The sequence below is a fragment of the Thalassophryne amazonica genome, chromosome 11, assembly GCF_902500255.1.
Source record: "Thalassophryne amazonica chromosome 11, fThaAma1.1, whole genome shotgun sequence".
Taxonomy (NCBI): Eukaryota; Metazoa; Chordata; class Actinopteri; order Batrachoidiformes; family Batrachoididae; genus Thalassophryne; species Thalassophryne amazonica.
The window spans coordinates 25935839-25955342 of record NC_047113.1 but is presented as its reverse complement, the minus strand read 5'-3'; the positions used below and the strand labels follow the sequence as shown (position 1 = coordinate 25955342).

General features: G+C 39.2%; 1 protein-coding gene across 1 annotated transcript in view; it reads left to right on the top strand.

The window, feature by feature from the left end:
- Positions 1–3071: 3071 nt before the first annotated feature.
- LOC117519759 (neuroblast differentiation-associated protein AHNAK-like) overlaps positions 3072–19504 on the top strand; it is a 47942-nt gene continuing 31509 nt past the window's right edge. The window contains exons 1-2 of the mRNA XM_034181009.1: positions 3072–3263; positions 17101–17165. The gene's annotated coding sequence lies outside the window, so the exon portion shown is untranslated. The remainder of the gene's footprint in view (positions 3264–17100; positions 17166–19504) is intronic.

Below are 19504 nucleotides of genomic sequence, written 5' to 3'. Positions count from 1 at the left end.
AGGGAGTTTTTCCTTACCACTGTCACCTGTGTGCTTGCTCTAGGGGTTGGTAAGGTTAGACCTTACTTGTATGAAGGGCCTTGTGGCAATTTTGTTGTGATTTGGCGCTATATAAATGAAAATAAATTGAATTGACATCTTTTTCTGTAATTTCTAGTATTTTGTCACAAATGATTTGATATTTAGAAGCTTCATTATTTTTTTTAGCAAATACACTTTATGTTTGTGAAAATTGCCAATTACAAATGGATGTCAAGACAACTCTGAAGCTACAGCCTGAGATACAGGCTTTTGAGTCTGTGATTGTAGAAACTATACAGTCAAGCTTTTATCTGTTGCACAGAAAAAAGATCAAATCGAGGCTCAGGCCTAGTAGCAGGGGTGCCAAAAGAGGAGAATAAGGAAAAGGATTCTAGGAGCCCATGATTGACAGTGGCCCAGAGAGGCCACTAATACAATTATAATACTGACAAAATAATGGGGGGGGGGGGGTGGTAAGATTTCTTTTCATGGGGCCCAAAATCCCTGGTGGCGCCCCTGCCTAGTGGCAAACTGTAGCTGAAAAGCTGAAATTACATGTATTCATTTGAAGAAAATCGTTTTCTGTGCCACTCATCAAGCTGTTTCGTGAGGTGGCTTCCCTCACACAGTCCAGTATTACATTTTTTTTCTTCGTGATATCATCATGAAAATGTAACACATTTTGTGACAGTATCACAAACTAATAGATTAAATCACTTTTCGTGATACTATCACAACCTTGCCGTGAGATTGGGTTGACTCATGAGTCACTCAGTTTTTGAGAACTACCTGCTCCAAACAGAATAAATACAGAGTAGTATACACTCTGTTTTCCTTAATGATGGGTATCATTTTAGTCCAAGACATATTTAGCAAATTTAAATTGTTATTATCGATCCCCTGAGTCACTGATGCAGAAACTGTAAAAGTGTTTTTTAAATTAAGAACCCTTATATTTAGTTTTGTCCAATTACTTATAGGCTTTGAAAATGGAGGGACTGTGTTTTAAAAAATAGTTGTAATTCCTTTATGATCAATACAGTATTTTTCTTAATTGAACCCCTTGAATTTAAGCTATAAGAATACACTATAGGCATGTCTCAATAAGATAAGATAGGATAATATAAGATACGATAAGATCAACTTTATTGGGATTTGGGAAATGGGGAAAATCACTTTTTGCAGCAGCAAAAGTCATACAGCAGTAAAGCAGTAATGTTCTTTCCACAATCCAGACCAACCTTCACAGACTTTTCTCATTGATTTTGTTCTTAGTGTTACATCCTGGAAGAATATTAATAGTTTTTGGGATGCTGACATTTCTTGATGAAATTAGAAATGGTTGAAACAGGGATTTTCAAATCTTTGGTGATTAATTTTAGCTCTGTAATATATATTTCTTTTGCAGTGTTGTAATGTAATGAAGTAGAAATACTTCATTACTGTACATAAATAGAATTTTGACATATTTGTACTTTACTTCGTCATTTACATTTCTGCCAATTTCACTTTTACTCCAATGCATTTCCTCAATAAAATGTACACTTTTACTCTGATACATTTCCCTGAACCATCTTCATTATTTGTTACTACAATATAAAAGTAGAAGAAATTGGATTGGGCAATGGCTGTTTACAGTGATGAAAGCAGCGGTACAACGTACCAGGAAGAGATATATATAGTCCTCTACAGCTGGTATGCAGGGGTATGCCCTGGAAGAGCAACATTCATCCCTACAGTGCCAAGTGCCGTGTTTGACATAAAACAAGTTTAAAAGACAAAAAATAAAAGATGACAGGTTGAATCTGTACCCCCATGGAGAAAGAGGAGACTGTGGAGGGTGAAAACCATCTGTGCTCTGGACTCCAAACGCACACATGCTGACACACACACACATACACACAGATTGGCTCCCACTGGAGTCCAGCGCACGATCGGAGTTAACAAGGTAATGGTAAGATACTTGTGCTTTCACTCAATTATCACTTTGAGGTACTTTATACAAGACTGATCTTTTGATAATAGCATTTCTGATGATCTCAGAGGGCTCTATTATCTCTATTATGAAGTAAAAACTCACAATCATATATATATATATATATATATATATATAGAGAGAGAGAGAGAGAGAGAGAGAGAGAGAGAGAGAGAGAGAGAGAGAGAGAGAGAGAGACAGAGAGAGAGAGAGAGCATTTTTCTCAGTAAATATATTTCTGAATATATAAATATACAGTATTTCTGAAATTTTCACCAGACGTTAGTAACAACCTGGGTAATCCATGCATACACAGAAATCAAGCCATATATGTCCATAAATTATGTAGAATAATATGAAATGGCACAGGGGGAAAGTATTGAACACCTGAAGAAAGGGAGGTGCAAAAAGACATGGAAAGCCAAGACATCAGCTGAAATCTATCAATAATTAGAAAGCAATCCTGCCCCTTGTTATTGCAGATTAACATCAGCTGGTTCAGTCCCAACTGATGACCTATAACAGTGGTGTCCAAAGTATTCCAGAAAGGGCCAAGAGGGTGCAGGTTTTCTTTGCAGCCACTGACTCCAGCAGGTGATTTCACTGATTAACATCACTTTGAGCAGATGGAATGAGTTCATCAGTGGACATTTCAGCAAGACAATGATCCTAAACACACAGCCAAGGAATCTTTCAGTTGATTTCAGAGAATGAAAATAAAGCTGCTAGAGTGGCCCAGCCAGTCACCTGACTTGAATCTAACAGAAAATCTATGGAAAGAACTCAAGATCAGAATTCATAGAAGATGTCCAAAGAACCTTCAAGATTACTTGCTATTGTCTGTTGTTGCCAGTGTGCTTGCTCAAGGGTTGGGTAAGGTTCAATCTTACTCTTGTGAAGCCCCTTGGGGTGACATGTTGTGACTGGGTACTGTACAAATAAAGTGAAATGAGGCCACTCCCTCACACTGGTCCCCTCCCACTGCAAGGCTGGAACTCCAGCCACTCTGCTCAGTCCTGAAGAGCAGCTTACATAGGAAAAACAAAAAAACAAAAAACTAACAAGCACAGAAGAGGGCGGGAGAAGGGGGCCGAGAGAAAACGCCCTGGAAACTTGGTTGATCAAGAGTTTGGGAAACAGTGACAGAGTCCTCTTAGACTGCAAAGTCACAACTGGAAGGAAGCAGTTTTCTTGGGCTTGTAGAGGACAACTTTCCAAGGATGCTCAAGCTGGTGTGAGGCTTCTTGGGCGCAAACACTGCGCACAGGTAAACAGACAAACCTTCCTTCTTTTTATGAATTATACTAAATGTTATTTATTTAGGTTTTTTTAAATTTTTCCAAGACATGCATTTACTGTAATCGTAATCCTGAAGTAACAAGAACAGAGTAACTTTGGGAACGCAAACCTAATGAAAGTTGGAGTGGGTGATTATCAGTGCAACATTCCTTTAGTGTTCTAACAGCCACTTGTAGTGAGTCTATCAGTGATAAGTTAACTGACTGACTTTATGGAGTTGCGTTATCTGTATCCTTCTGTATTCCTGAACGGACTTAGGATGTCCCCTTTGCCATTGCGTTTTATGAGCAGTTAATACACAAAACTTTTGTTTTCTTCTGTGAGATTTTCTGCAAAGGTGATAAGTGATAGTTATTTTGTGTTATTATCCTCTCAGTCTTTGCAAATTTATATTAAATAGAACAGACCATGAGAGGTGGGTGTGTACTCGCTGTCACCACATCAACGCAGAGTGTTCGACAGGAGTTGCGCACTTTGCTTTTCTTGAGGCTTTGCGCAAACTCCTTTATCTGATGGGCACTGAACCCTCTGTTCTCAGTGGGAGATTTGGTTGTAGATAACTATCGATGCTTTAGAAGCAACAAAACACTAAAAATACTGATTTCACAAAAAACCACAAGCAGATTTCCTTTGCCTGCTGTTACACCTTGCATATGGGGAAGCCAAACGTATCCTGGACAATACCCGAAAGTCAGAAACAACGACAACAAATACTGTTTGAGTTGTAGTTCACATTTTGTCAACCTTTTGTGTTGTGTTAAGGCTTGGTTGCATAATAAAGTGAAGATACTTCCCTGTGAGAGCCTGCAGAAACAAGCTAGGGTGTGGATTCCTCCTACCCACCTCCTACCCTCCTTTTGCTCTCTCACTTTTTGCTTTCCCGTCTCCTTACAGAGGCACACCCTTTGCAGACGCACACGCGCATATGCATACACACACTTTGTGCACTTCACGCTACATTTATTGCAGCAATTTTGGAAGCATTCCTAATGCCTCTTGATGGTTTGCCCAACAACATACAGACACAAGGTAGACAGTGAATTTGATCCATATGGTCACAACATAGTAATGTATGAAAACGTGTCTTTAATGCAGTCTGTCCATATGCAACGAACTGGAATGTCTCACAGTCACGTTTTGAATATGGCTGCCTCTTTTTTCCAGCTTTTCTTGAGTTCAGAAACACTTAAAAAATGCTTTGTTTGCTTTCCTGTGAATGACGTCTTAAAGTGTTGGTTAGAGGGATATTTTCTTGAGGAAAGAGGCGGAGAGAGGAGAAAGAGCGAGCAAGACAGGGGGAAAAGAGACCCAAAGAGTGACTTAGTTAAAGGGGGGATGGGTGGGTGCGGGGGCGAGGAGGGGAGTAATGGAATGCAGTGGTTTGGAAAGACAAGCTAATTGAAACCAGGTTGGAGGCAAAGAGGGGGAAACTAAGATTTTGCACATTTGGTAAAAGAGAGACGCATTTCATACGAAGGTTAGAAGGATGTCTTTAGCACGAATGGTGTTGACTCACATATGGCGCAGCATACACTCACCAATAGGCTGTTCTACATTTTATCCAATATATTTGATCAAGTGAAAGGGAAAACAAAGCGTAAACATAGAGCAGACTTGTGTCCTTGAGTCAGAGTTGAAACTCATATTTTACTGCGTAGTTCCTTGGCCTTCACAGTTCTCTCCTGCCACACCCAAAAGCCATTTCAGAGGAGTGGTGATGAAAGCTGCTTTGCACTCAGCTCACTCTTTTCTACTTTGCAACGTTACTTCATGATGAGCGTTGCACTGCTGTAAATGTTTGGCATTCCTCAAATGAATCTGCTCAGGGTAGTTGGTAGAGATGTAGACTGTTTTAAAAACAGATTTGTCACTGTTTATGGAAATAAGCTGTCATTTTTTTGTGCAACATCGCGTTAGCGTTTGAAAAAGTCGGGCTGTTTGCGGCGATAACATGGTGGAACATATACGTATGATATGTTGCTGCTATGACATAAGCCAACAAAGGTAATTTAATATTATAAAATGTGAAATATTTATACCAAGCACTTAAACTATGAGAGGTGACTCGGCTCGGCTCCGTATCAGCCTGCGGCATGTACTGTTTATCATAATTCCTGCTTTGTTTGTCACTGTGGCAGTACAGAAGTTGTACAATTGAATTACCTGAAGAAATATAGCTCTTACGGATTTGCATAGACACCTGTGAAATTCTGCAGCAGCACACTTCCACTCACATTCATTTCAGTTGCCGTCCATTTTAGCAGGTGACAGGAAAAAATCCCAACGGACAAAATCCAAATAGACATAATCTCATTTGACATAATCCCAGTAGACAGAATCCCAACTCCTTATTACAAAAGTGGACAAAATCCCAGTCTCATGAATAAATACAAATATAAAAACACTATATGACACTGAATAACACTACGGTGACATTCAGAGGTGGGACAAAGTCACCATCAAGTCACTCTCTAGTCATAATGACCACCAATTGTTTGCACGCTGACTTGAGACTTGACTTGGGACTTGCAGATTGATGACTTGAGAATGACTTGACATTGACTTCGTCCCACCCTCTGGTGTCATCTCAACACAGTGCTCAGGTTTTGGCACCTGATAATCTGATCATGACTTTGAAAAAGCTGAAACATCTGGGACATTGGAATGAGACTGGGATTTTGTCCATTTTTGTAATAAGGAGTTGGGATTCTGTCCACTGGAATATTGTCTGTTGGGATTTTGTCATGGAACCCATTTAGCAAACAGTGCATTTGCTAGCATGACACAAAAAAGAAAAGAAATGAAAAAAAAAAAGAGGATTTGGTAAGGTATCATAGGACTACTCTACATCTGTACTGTGTGTTCTTGCATTGCTGACAGCACGGACACGGGAGTGGTGTTTTAGTCGGTCATGCCATTGTCAAACGGAAAGAAACTGGTTCCTAGCCCACTTCCTCTGCCATTTCCTTATACATTTTTTTTTGAGAGGGCGGTTGGAAAATGGGACAGTGTGGTGAGGCAAAAACAGATATGAATTCAGGATCCACTGTATAAGTTGCACATTATAACTGTACTTTTGTGCTCAGACAACATGTTGGTCAAATTTGACTGCGAAAATTCCACTTTCCAGATGGCCAAGGTGAAACAAAAGTACATATGCAGATCCCCAGCTCTAACCATAAGTGAAGTTTAGTCTCATGTCTAATTGTAGTGCACAACTTTAGAAAGTCTTTTCTGGCAATCCACCCATTGGCCACTCCCGTCTCATCCAGTACTGGTTTGGAATGGTTCAGTATATCCTTTGTGCTTTGCACCTATCATTAAAACGACTTTTATTTTTGAGAAATAATAACTTGACAGCTATGAGGAGGGATCATTACAGGTCACACTTAATACCCCTGTAAGACAGCTTCATGTAAGTGCATGCTCTTCAGATGGGTTTATTGTAGCTGCAAGTTCAGTTGGTCATTTTCAGCTTGTAATTTAATTAGAGTGTGAGTTTTTTTTTTTTTTTTCAATAAGCTAGTAACTTTATCATCTTGAGCACATCTGTTGGTCATTAATTTTTTTGCTATGAGGCATTACTCAGAATATCTTACAAAAAGACACCAAACTACAAAACAACATCCTACTTCAATTCACTATAAGCCCATTACACATTGGGACATGTTATAAAAACATGGCACTCACAATCGAATGCCTTGCTCCAAACTGATGTGCAAAGTATTATCTAATATATACACCAGTGCTGTGCTTATGTTTCTGTCTCTACAACTAAGAAGGTTAATATTAATAATTCTAGTATATAGTGTACAGTATACTGACCCGTGTGTCTGACAGTTTTCTTACCATGATCTCATCTTTAAGTGGAATATCACTGGTTCAAATTCAAACTGAGGTTATGGAAGACAGACACAAATCTTGGACAAGCTGTTAAACAACATAGAAGTTGCACTGACACAGAGAGCAGCAGGGTCCATATAAGTCGAGATGGTTGAAGACTACACAGGATACCTTAACCATGGCATAGGGTTAACCCTCTGGGGTCCGAGGGTTTTGGACAGTTCACTCACCTGGCATAAATGTTTTATTATTGCTGTTAACAGCTCTCCCTGCATCCCACAATCAAGTTTTATGTCTCTTTTTTCAGGACAACCTGTGATTTCATAATATATATGCTTTTGTTGTGCTTTATAAGTGTAATAAAGGTTTACAATCAAAAATAAGGAAGGAAAAAGTAAAGCAGAAAATAATTTGCCACACACATTTATTCAAAACACACAGCAAACTATAATAAACAACTGTTTTGACACTTTATAAAGGTAATTTGAGGTCTTATGTGAAAGACTGTACAACAAAAAGGTTCAAACAATAAACACAAATACACATTTTGAACAATATATACAAAATGGTCTATGCATTTTTTTGTCTTCATGGTAAAAGCAACAGAGTTATCCAGTAACATTCACATGCAAACTAGTGGAGCAATCCTGATAGTTACACACTCTTTGTTTGAGCACGTGAGATTGTTATCAGAAGCTCTCCATCTGCTCAGTCTGCTTTCAGTGATCGCTGTGCATAATGGCGGAGGGCGCATTTGGAGCCCAATAGTATGCACTCATTGGAGCACCCAGGGGGTTATTCAAACGGGCCAACTAGTAACATATCACTCCTGAAAACAATCTTTGGCTTTTCACATGAGGTGACTCTGCCCTACGATTTTGGATAACCATGTGACGGTGAACCAATTCTGATTGGACACTCACATTGCGCACGTCATCACACAGCTTCTATGAGAAGTAAAAAGATGGCCAATGGTTGGCTCGAAAGTCCGCGGAGTTAACTTTTCATCAAAAAAAAGTAAGTTTCTATCTCATATAAAAAGTTATTTATAATTTAGTAAAGCTTGGTCTTAGCTGTCGTATACGACGGCATCAGCTCCAGAGGGTTAAAGTAATACTCCCCATCTTTGAGTAGTAATAGTTATGCAGTTCAAACATTTGCATCCTTTCCTCAACTGCTCTGTTGGAAAGAAACAAAGCTCTGCCTCACGCTCTGCTCATGCTATTATTTTGGCAGTGAATTATCAGGTCAAACTGACATTTAATTCAATGTAATATAACTTGCTGTGATCAGTGGATTTTATTTTGATCACTCAAAAAGATAAGGTTAGACTTAAGTAATCGGCATGGATGTGATGAAGATGAAAATGTGTGAAGATCTTGATCTCTGAGCCTCAAATTGTTGCCAAAGTCAGTCAAAAGCCATACTGATAATCCCGACCTTTGATTCACGCAAACATTGTCCAAAACTGAGTTGGTGTTTGAATTAGGTAACTATGACATATCCATTTGCATAAATAATGTTGCAGACGCATGCGTTTTATCTGGTATGACTCGAAAACATAAAGACTATATTTTGTGCATATTCCTATGAATTTGTACACATTTCTCATTGAGAAACAAGTTGCATTTTGGTTAAGGTTAGAGTTAGAGTTACAATAACAGTTATAATAACTAACAACTTACCACTTTTTACTTTTTATTTTCACTCAGATAATCTGCTGTCTTGTTGTTGCCCAACCGTTAGCTAGAGTGGCTCACCAACGTATAGCAGTTAGCTAATACAAAAGGCAACTAGAGCTTGTTGCGATAGCTTGTGGACAAATAATTTATTCTGTTTATTAGATAATATGATGACACTAACCAATCTGTGGGTTTACTAAATAATTTAACTATAGAATTGTAACAAAGTCATAAGACTCAGAAACTAGCACGGCCGCATGACTGAAAAGTGAGTAGCAAATTCCTGGCCTTACACGGATCTTAAAGTTCTCATGCTACTTGGCGCAAAGTCAACAAGCCAGCATCACTTCTCATTTCAGAACTTCAGCTGTGTTTATCTAAGAAACAGTCCCCCAAACGTCTGCATCCAAAAGACTGTTGACAGTAATGAGCAATTATAGCAGTCATAAGACTTCTTTTGTTATTACCTGCTCACACATTTCACACACTTTTTGTTAAGCAGCTTTTTGTGAGCAGAACTGATCAACTGTATCTGAAAATAAAGGCATTTTTCCATTTTGTGCAGAACTCCTGCCAATGTCACATGGGTATAATCAGTGCAGGGTGGTGTCCCTGGCCTAGGCTTTGTTCTTGGGCTTGAAGCGTATATTTCCTTTTATATGCATCCTGCATGCATGCACTCTCTGCATTCCTGACGTAAAAGTGAACCTTCGCCTTGTTGTCCAGCCTTTTGTTGCATTTCCGGCTTTAAACTACTGAAGAGGGACAGACCACAGAGGCTGTTTTGTTTTGACAACAAGACCGATGTGTCATATGCCTCTGCCTGTCTTTCTTTCTCCAAACTGAGGCTGTATTATTTGCCCTTAAATGAATCCTTCATCAGTAGCCTGCCTGTGACTGATTCACTCACCGTCACACCGGGTATCTTTATTGCTCGCTAAATTGATTTAGAACAATCATCACAGCAGTCCGAGTGAAGCCGCTTCGATCTGAGTCGTGTCCCGATGTCAAATAGACCAGGTTTTAACATGTTCATGCAAGATGAGAAATAGCCTGGGGTGGGATGGAAATGAATGACATCAAGGTGCATTAGTGAGGAGTAAACCTGATGATCATGATGATGATTGCATTGTTGATGAGGATGAAATAGGATCCATTTATGGATATAATGTTGATTCTTAGTGTTGAGACAAAGATGTGTCTCGGTATACAAATAATATGCGTATCTGATTGAATGTCGGTCTTCTTCTTTACTTCAGCAGAACCTGGAGGTCGGGGGGTGTGGTAGGTTGACTGCTGAGAGTTGGGAACTCAGGCAGAGTCCAGGGTGGGCGGCATCGACTAGAGTTAAAGCCAAATAGAAAGAGAACATTTCTTTGGAATTAGTCACTGTGGGGAGAGGCTGGGCTCACTTCCAGCTGGCCTGATGGCTCTATAGAGGAATGCGTGTGACTGGAGCCCTGGGTGGGGCCCCGCACTGAGCTGCTCCCTTTGCAAGCAGAGCAGAGAAACGGTTGCGATGCGTCTCGTGGACTCAGGCGTGGGATTTTCTACTGTGCAAACCAGCAAACGCCTTCTTTTGCTTTCTCCTCTATCACTGAACGCTATTCTCCTTTGCAAGCTTTTTCATCAGCACGTATCCATGCACGGATGATGTTTGGAGATTTGCAACCACTAGGTGGCAGCATTTGCAGAAAGCCACTGAAAAAGTCTGACAACACAGTGAAAGGAATGACTAATGACAATACTAAATAAAATTTAACAACAAGTCCTCCAGTTCATATGATCACAGAAGCCATTTGTTCATGCTCTTAAACATGACTTACAGGAGTGTTTCCTCAATGTATTTCAGAAAAAAATGCTCCACAGCATGAAATCCAAAATGGGTGCATGTGTATCTTCAAATGGGCCATTTCTCATTGTGAATCTTAGTTCCATTTTCGGCCCGTGGAAAGAAATGTTACCGGGCCCCCCATGAGGTGGAAAATTTTGACACTGTTTGGCATAAAACTATGCATTTTAATGATTTTTTTAAACTATCATTCCCATATTTATTAAAAGAAAAACATGATTTGACAGTTACTTGGTCAGGAAGCACTGGAAATACAATGACATTCATTAGATTCTGTTATTTGCTGCTAGACTGTCAAAATACATATAATAAGCTGGTTGTTGCTATTTAATCTTCTGATTTCCAGAAAATGTACACATTTCTTTTTTTCGATTGAGAGCAGTCACCCAGCCTGCATGCACTAGTAATGTTCTCTGTTCCTACTGCAAAGCAGGGGTGATGACAGTCCAAACTACTGACCGAACATTATATTTCAGTGATAGCTGATGCTTTTTAAACCATTATAATCATTTTGAAATAATACAGACTATAGGCTTTTAAAATTTTGCTTCAGAACTATTTTTTTCTTTGTTTTTTTTTTCTCCAGAATAATCAATTAATTCAACACAGAGGTGCTCACCTCAGGGGTTCCTGGGCTTGCTCAGGTGTGTCAGGGGAACTGACAGACTACTGCTGCTCCCAACATGTCTGTGCAGAACATGAGTCATTTTTTGAGCAGAGCAGCTTTCTAACCGTTTGCCTGCATTGATTATTGAACTAAAACAACAGTGAAATGTACAAATCCAGAGTTTTCTTAAGAAATATGAGTTAACATGGGGAGAAAAGTGAGCTTATAAACTAGCTTATAAACTATGGACAAAGTTAGGAACAGACAACAGGCTAACATTCCAGAACTTTTCATCACACCCACCTTGACCATGAAATATACTGTCAATATCTGTGAAAGGTCTCTGCAGCAGTCTGATGGAGGAGGTGAACTGAACTATTTTATGTAAATACACTGGTGAGCGCTGAGTAATATTTCCACAATGTTTCCAAATTTGTAAATAAAATATATGTGTGATTGTAAGTTTATAACTGAGTGTAACATTATTTTGTCAGTATTATAATTGTATTAGGGGCCTCCCCTAGTATACCTCTCCTTATTGTCCCCTTTTCTGTACCCCTGCCCATACACAATATTATTTAGGTAGTCTATGGTTATTTGTAAACATATCTCTGTTGTTGGTTCTTGCGCCAGCTTTGCATCACGGAAGCCTGCGGTCCAAAGCTATGGGTGGAGATTCTTGTGGTTTGGGGCTGTAAAAGTACATGCACCACATTTATCAGGAGAAATAGTTGGACATCACGCAGTCACATTATTTCAGTGTGCAGGCTGTACTATGTGTTGTGGTGTATTTGAAAGATTGTAACTCTAGATGACTATGCTTCACTAAAGTCTAACCATAATCCCCTGTAATATTACATGGGGATGTTTGCATGTACTTCAACTGTAGTAATTACTCCCTTGTGTCTTTATGTGTGGTCTCACTGTGCACTGAAAAAAGTATATTTAACGTCACATAATCTAAATTATTTAATTTCACAGAATCTAAATTATTTAACTTCCTGTGACCTGATTATTTTATGTTGATGTAAACAATAATATTTCAATTGATTGCCTTGATCCTTGTAGCTAACTTAAATATGGCTATTATTTTGCAATTCTGACAATACAAAACACTCAAACGTTAATTATCAGCAACAGCTTTGCTACTTACGTTTATTGTTGGACGAAATCCACCCAGTGCATCCACGTCTGGCCGGCTCCACGAAGGCGAAAGAGACCAGTGCAATTCACTTTGAGTCAAACTAAAAATATTAATTGCAGGTCATAAAGAAGAAGAAAACAATTGAATGAACTAAAAATTTTTTTTTGAGTCCATTAGATATATATTTAGTTGAGTTCAAATCAAACTTGATGTCACTAAATGTAAAGAAAATGAGTTTCACAATCAAATCAATATTTTTATCTTGTTTTAAATGACAGTTTTTAGTTCGACTGAACAACTGCATGTTACACTTTTTACAGTGTGGTAATGCCAAGAAATGTGAAGCACCCTATTAGTTAAAGGTGCTATGAGTGATTTAGTGCCACTCGATGTCACACTAGCACTACTATCTGTTAACCAAAACACCAACTTTCCTTTGGCCACTCCTCTCCAACCTCTCCAACAAGGTCATTCTGCTGTTAAAACCATAAAAAAAAAACAAAAAAAAAAAAACAGAAATTTTGGTATTACAACACAAACCAATGGTGTGTTGCTTCTTTCTCTGCAGAGGACTTAATACCAATAGTTGTTGGCTGCTATATTATTAATGTTTAAAATGCCATTCGTAGTACTAGTTTGTGCAATCTTTGCACATCACATGCATCAGCAAGACTACAGGATGTTTGCATCTCACATACAGAAAGGTTTTATTTTATTTGTCCACCGTTCAACCCCAAATCTCATGTTATCATTACATTGTAATACCTGGCCTTCTAAATGTCATTCAGCCCTTTGCCTGACAAATACATATCTATCACAAGAGTAAGGGCTAGAAAGTGTACACAGCTGCTGTCGACTACACAAACACAACCTTGTATTGGGTAGTATTCATCTCAGCTATCTCCCATCTATTTCTGTATAGGCCTCGTTCAGGCACACAAAACACAAACAAACAAGATGACATTCTTTTCCGAACTTTGAAGCATTTTCCACCATTGACATCAATGTTGCTGGTCTTATAATGTAATTTAATTCACCCTCTCTGTCACATTTGCATTTGAGGTAGTATAATATTTAAAACTTTATTACAAAAAGTCTTCAGAATCTTAAAATTGCTATTATTTGGTGTCAGTTTCATAAGCATAATGATCAGTTTGGTGTATTGAAAACAGAGGGTTAGCATAGGAAGCCTAATGACAGGGTAGAAAAGCATGCCTCAGAAGCATTTTTTCTGAAGGACATGTTCCCACTGGCAGATGCCTGTCTGTACTCACATCAAGTCTGGTTCTGTTTGTACCGAGGCTGACAGAGAAGCCTTTGTTTCACAATGTGCTGCTGGGTTAAAGCAAAAATTCTCATAAACCCTGCAAGATTTTGGCCTAGTTAGAGCTAGAGAAACTGTAATTTTTATTCCTTTATTATTAAAAACATACTTACAATTGGAACAACGAATATACACACTACAGGAATATATCATAAAGGTTTGTTTCCAGATAATTATGCAACAAGAATGAAATATGTGGTACTTCATGCCAAACACCAGCCGTCATAATAGATATGATTAGAGGTGGGCGATATCGGGAATTTTGGTATTGATCTGATACCAAGTAAATACAGGCCCAGTATCGCCGATATCGATACCGACACCGATACTTTTTCATATTTAAGCTTCATAGATCCAAAGGATCCAAAAGACCTAGGATAGAATTTCGCCAAATATTGTACGTGACAACAAAATACTTTATTATCACAATCAACATTTTTGTTTAAAAAAATATCACACAACACAACTTAAAACAAAATCTCCTGAGGTAGAGGGCTGACAAACCACAATACAAGGGTGCGCTGCTCCATGTTGTATGACACAGCGCAGCGCAGCTCTTACAGACAGAGAGTAGACTTTGAAGAATCTGCGTGCATGGTATCGATATTATCGATATTAGGATTGAGCCGCCCACCTCTAGATATGATGCTAAGGGATTGTAGCTTATCTCACAGTCATTTAGGCAATGAAAAAGCAACAAATAAATTCACACTTCCTAGATACTTTTTTTTTAAACTGACAGCATGAAATTCTTTTAGAATGATTGGTATCCTGTGCAGTTCTTGAACTTTTATTCTCCAGATTTCACTGCCATCTCATACAGCAGCTGGTTTGTCTACTTAAAAAGAGAATTTTGTGTAATGAAGAGTCGGAGTCAGTACATTTGGTGGGTTAATGATTAAATCCTGCCAAGCAGCTGCCACTGTTCACAGGATTGTCTGTGGTGAAGGTCCATTGGGCGTGTCCAATGACATGTGACAAATCAATCCAGACCTGCGCTGTGATTTTGTAAAGTGTGGATAAGGGTTTGTGTTAGAAGATCCCTATCTGGTAAGCACATGACTTAAACATGGAGCATTATTCTTTCCTGCAAGGGGGAACTAGTTTTGCAATGTTCTGTTTAGTGTTCTGTGCATTTATTAGTAGGATTACTGAAAAACCAGTAAACCAATTTTTACAAGCCTTAGCAAGCCTGTTTTGAGTAGAAGCCGTTTTTTGTTCAGTCTGGGTAAAGTAGCAAAGCAAAATAAATCCAAGTTGTGTATGTGTGTGTTTTAAGTTCGCCAAGGATGTATTTATTTGTCTGTCTGTCTGTTAGCAGGATTACATCAATCAATCAATCAATCAATTTTTTTATATAGCGCCAAATCACAACAAACAGTTGCCCCAAGGCGCTTTATATTGTAAGGCAAGGCCATACAATAATTATGTAAAACCCAACGGTCAAAACGACCCCCTGTGAGCAGCACTTGGCTACAGTGGGAAGGAAAACTCCCTTTTAACAGGAAGAAACCTCCAGCAGAACCAGGCTCAGGGAGGGGCAGTCTTCTGCTGGGACTGGTTGGGCTGAGGGAGAGAACCAGGAAAAGACATGCTGTGGAGGGGAGCAGAGATCGATCACTAATGATTAAATGCAGAGTGGTGCATACAGAGCAAAAGAGAGAAAGAAACAGTGCATCATGGGAACCCCCCAGCAGTCTAAGTCTATAGCAGCATAACTAAGGGATGGTTCAGGGTCACCTGATCCAGCCCTAACTATAAGCTTTAGCAAAAAGGAAAGTTTTAAGCCTAATCTTAAAAGTAGAGAGGGTGTCTGTCTCCCTGATCTGAATTGGGAGCTGGCTCCACAGGAGAGGAGCCTGAAAGCTGAAGGCTCTGCCTCCCATTCTACTCTTACAAACCCTAGGAACTACAAGTAAGCCTGCCAGCCCATCAAAACGACTGTGCATATTTTGATGAAATTTTCACCACAGATACATATTAGGTCATAGAAGAATCCATTAAATTTTGGAGGGGATCCTGATCCGGATCCAGATTCTGGTTCAAGTTTCACTTTGTATAGGGTTTGAAGGATTACTGTTAGCAGGATTACATCAAAACTACTGTGCATATTTTGATGAAATTTTTAACCACAGATACATATGAGGTCATAGAAGAATCCATTAAATTTTGGAGGGGATCCTGATCCGGATCCAGATTCTGGTTCAAGTTTCACTTTGTATAGGGTTTGAAGGATTACTGTTAGCAGGATTACATCAAAACTACTGTGCATATTTTGATGAAATTTTAACCACAGATACATATTAGGTCATAGAAGAATCCATTAAATTTTGGAGGGGATCCTGATCCGGATCCAGATTCTGGTTCAAGTTTCACTTTGTATAGGGTTTGAAGGATTACTGTTAGCAGGATTACATCAAAACTACTGTGCATATTTTGATGAAAGTTTAACCACAGATACATATTAGGTCATAGAAGAATCCATTAAATTTTGGAGGGGATCCAGATCCGGATCCAGATTGTGGTTCAAGTTTCACTTTGTATAGGGTTTGAAGGATTACTGTTAGCAGGATTACATCAAAACTACTGTGCATATTTTGATGAAATTTTAACCACAGATACATATTAGGTCATAGAAGAATCCATTAAATTTTGGAGGGGATCCTGATCCGGATCCAGATTCTGGTTCAAGTTTCACTTTGTATAGGGTTTGAAGGATTACTGTTAGCAGGATTACATCAAAACTACTGTGCATATTTTGATGAAATTTTAACCACAGATACATATTAGGTCATAGAAGAATCCATTAAATTTTGGAGGGGATCCAGATCTGGATCCAGATTCTGGTTCAAGTTTCACTTTATATAGAGTTTGAAGAATTACTGTTAGCAGGATTACGTCAAAACTCCTGCAAAGATTTTGACAAACTTTTTCACACAGATACGTATTAGGCCATGGAAGGCGCCATTAAATCTTTGAGGCGATCTGAATCAGGATTCTGGACCAAGTTTCACTTTATATGGGCTTTGAAGGTTTATGCAAAAACTACTTCACGGATTCTCACCAATATGTGCACCACAGATACATAGTAGGGCATGGAAGATTTTTGGAGGTGATCCAGATCTGGATTGGCACATGTCAGAAATCTCTGCTCTTGTTTTTTAATAAAAATGTGAGACAGAGTATTTTGGGTCTGGGAAGAGGTTTGCCCTATCATGGCATTGGTGTTGTACTATTACTAACCTATGTAGCTCATGATGTTATGAGAATTCCATGACAATTTTTAAAATAATTAAAATAATTGTCAATTAATGGTTTTGACTAATTCCAATGTTAATGTTTTCTGTCAACAGAAGTCAAGAACAGAAGAAATAAAGCATTGGAATAGAAGCCCTTGGTGTTGCTTGAGCAGTCCAAGGTGAGTCCTCGACACTCAAAGAAATGTCTTTGTGAAAATGTCATTATAGAAAAGAGCTGCAGAAAACATGATCAATGCCACAGAGACACCATCGCCCCCAGAAAAGCACTTTAAGAAGCAGCCGGACTCCAAAGCTCTGCTGGAATGCTTACTGCAAAACCTCCTTTGAACCTGGAAGGTCACACCACCGGCATTTAGCTGGGATAGGTCTGCCGTACAGAAACCTGACACTTGGCCGCTGCCGCCTACTACGCCTTGTATTTGCACCCCTCCTTTCTCCTCCAGAGAGCACCTGTTCCGCTTGAACCCCCTTTCCCCTTTCTTGTGAAACAGCCCTGTCACGAGCTCGCCAGGCTCACGGCGCTTTAACTGTTTGCCGTTGGCAGCTGTGGGCAATTTATTCTTTTTGAGGGGGAGGAAAGATTGTAAAAGACAATCCCCTACGTCAGCTTACGGCAACTCAAAGCAGAGGTCTACTGTCGTTACAGTGGAGATAAGAAAGGCTTTTTACTGGCTGTCTGTCCCATGACAGCTCAGACACCATAAGAAAATGTGCCAGCTTATCTGGCGTATCTCCTTTTATACTGACTTACTCCCTGCTTCAGTGTTTTTTGGAAAGTTCCTTCTGTTTCTGCCCCTTCCTCCCTCCCCTTCTTCCTTCTGTCCAGTATTGCATACCTCAACAGCGAGGACAGCCAAAATAGGTCACTATTTGTCATGCAGAGGGGGACAATGTAGGAGGAAATGCATTTTAAATACAGTACAAGGTAATAATTACTGAAAGTAGATGTTCAATTAGAGCCAGAAAAAGTTTTTATTCTTGTTAGAAACCCAAGTTACATTCTCTTTTTTGCTCTTAAGGAATTGTAGTAGTAGTAGTAGTAGTAGTAGTAGTAGTGATAGTAGTAATAATAATAACTACGGATACCTTCGCCATGGCCACATATTGCTTAAAAATTCTTCTGGATCCTCAATATGTTCTGGATCATACTCAAAATAAAATTCCTTATTATTAAGAAGATCGACCAGCTGCCCATTTCATCAACATCCTCAGGCAGCTTTGGAGTTAAATGTCGCTATGTGCCAAACATTCTTCTGGAACTCAGTTCCAGAATATAATCCAACTCACCTCCAAAACTGAACAACTTATTTCCTGGAACATTAGCTATCTGATCACCAACTTTCATTGAAATAAGTTCAAACAGTCATTCGTCACTGAAAACATTACCTTCATGGGCTAAGGAGTTGGGCTACCAGTATGTAGACCTGGTTTCCCAGTCACGCTATCTGTCGGTGAAGTAACCTGAATGGGACTGGTGTCATGATGGAGGGGACTCAGGGACTCTCATCCACTTCACACTAAGGAATCTGGTGATAAGTACCATCATAAAGAGACCTAAGGACCAATAGGACTTATCTCTTCTTTTTGTCTAAGAGACAATTAAATACCTTTTCCTTACATTGTACTCCACTCAAAGTACAGTACGTTTTGACAAGACCCAAGAAGAATGTGACAAAAAAAAAAAAAAAAAAAAAAGCTGTGTAAAAGTGGGTAAAGATCACACAAAACAGTTGTCATTTTGTTCAGTCCAAATCCTCTGAGGCTGGGATTAGGTGGACCTGATTTGAATCCTAGAACTCAGTGTAAGCTGACCTGAGTGGAATTTGATCTGTGTGAGTAAATCTCATAAAGCTCAGTCTTTGGCACCGTAGAGTACGTTGTGCACATTTTATGTGTTTGAGGCATACACTGTGCACAATACTGCGAGATTTGGTGTCTTCGTAAATTCAAGTTACAAGTTTCTGGTTGCATAACTGTGCAGAGTGAATGAACATGTTGAACAAAAGACACAGTTAAAGCGAGAGACACAATGAAAGGGAGAGGGCTAAAGATCAGGTTGTAGTGCCCTGCCAGCATTTGGCGTCATTGTTGGCACGAACACCTCCGTATCTCCAGAGCTGCTTTCAGTGAGCCTCTGTATTATCACTCCCAGTGGCCCTGACTCCACTCTTTCACTTCTGGGCATGTGCTATTATAGATAGAGCCTGTAAGTATTTCATTCATATTCCAATACTTCCAACAATGCAGGACCAATCTATTTACTGACTTGTGTTAATTGGGATATGAATTATTATGTGACCTCAGTCAGCCTCCAACAAATTGCAATCTATCTTGAGGACTGTAGCGCCAATGGAAGTTTTTTTCAACACTTTCATCTATTTTTCATTGGGTTATTTTACACATTTAATGTAGGGCTCAGATAGACAACAGGACAAATCAGATTTTATTGGGAGTTGGAGTGAAAAATCATTAGTTGACCATTCAGACATCTTTGTTA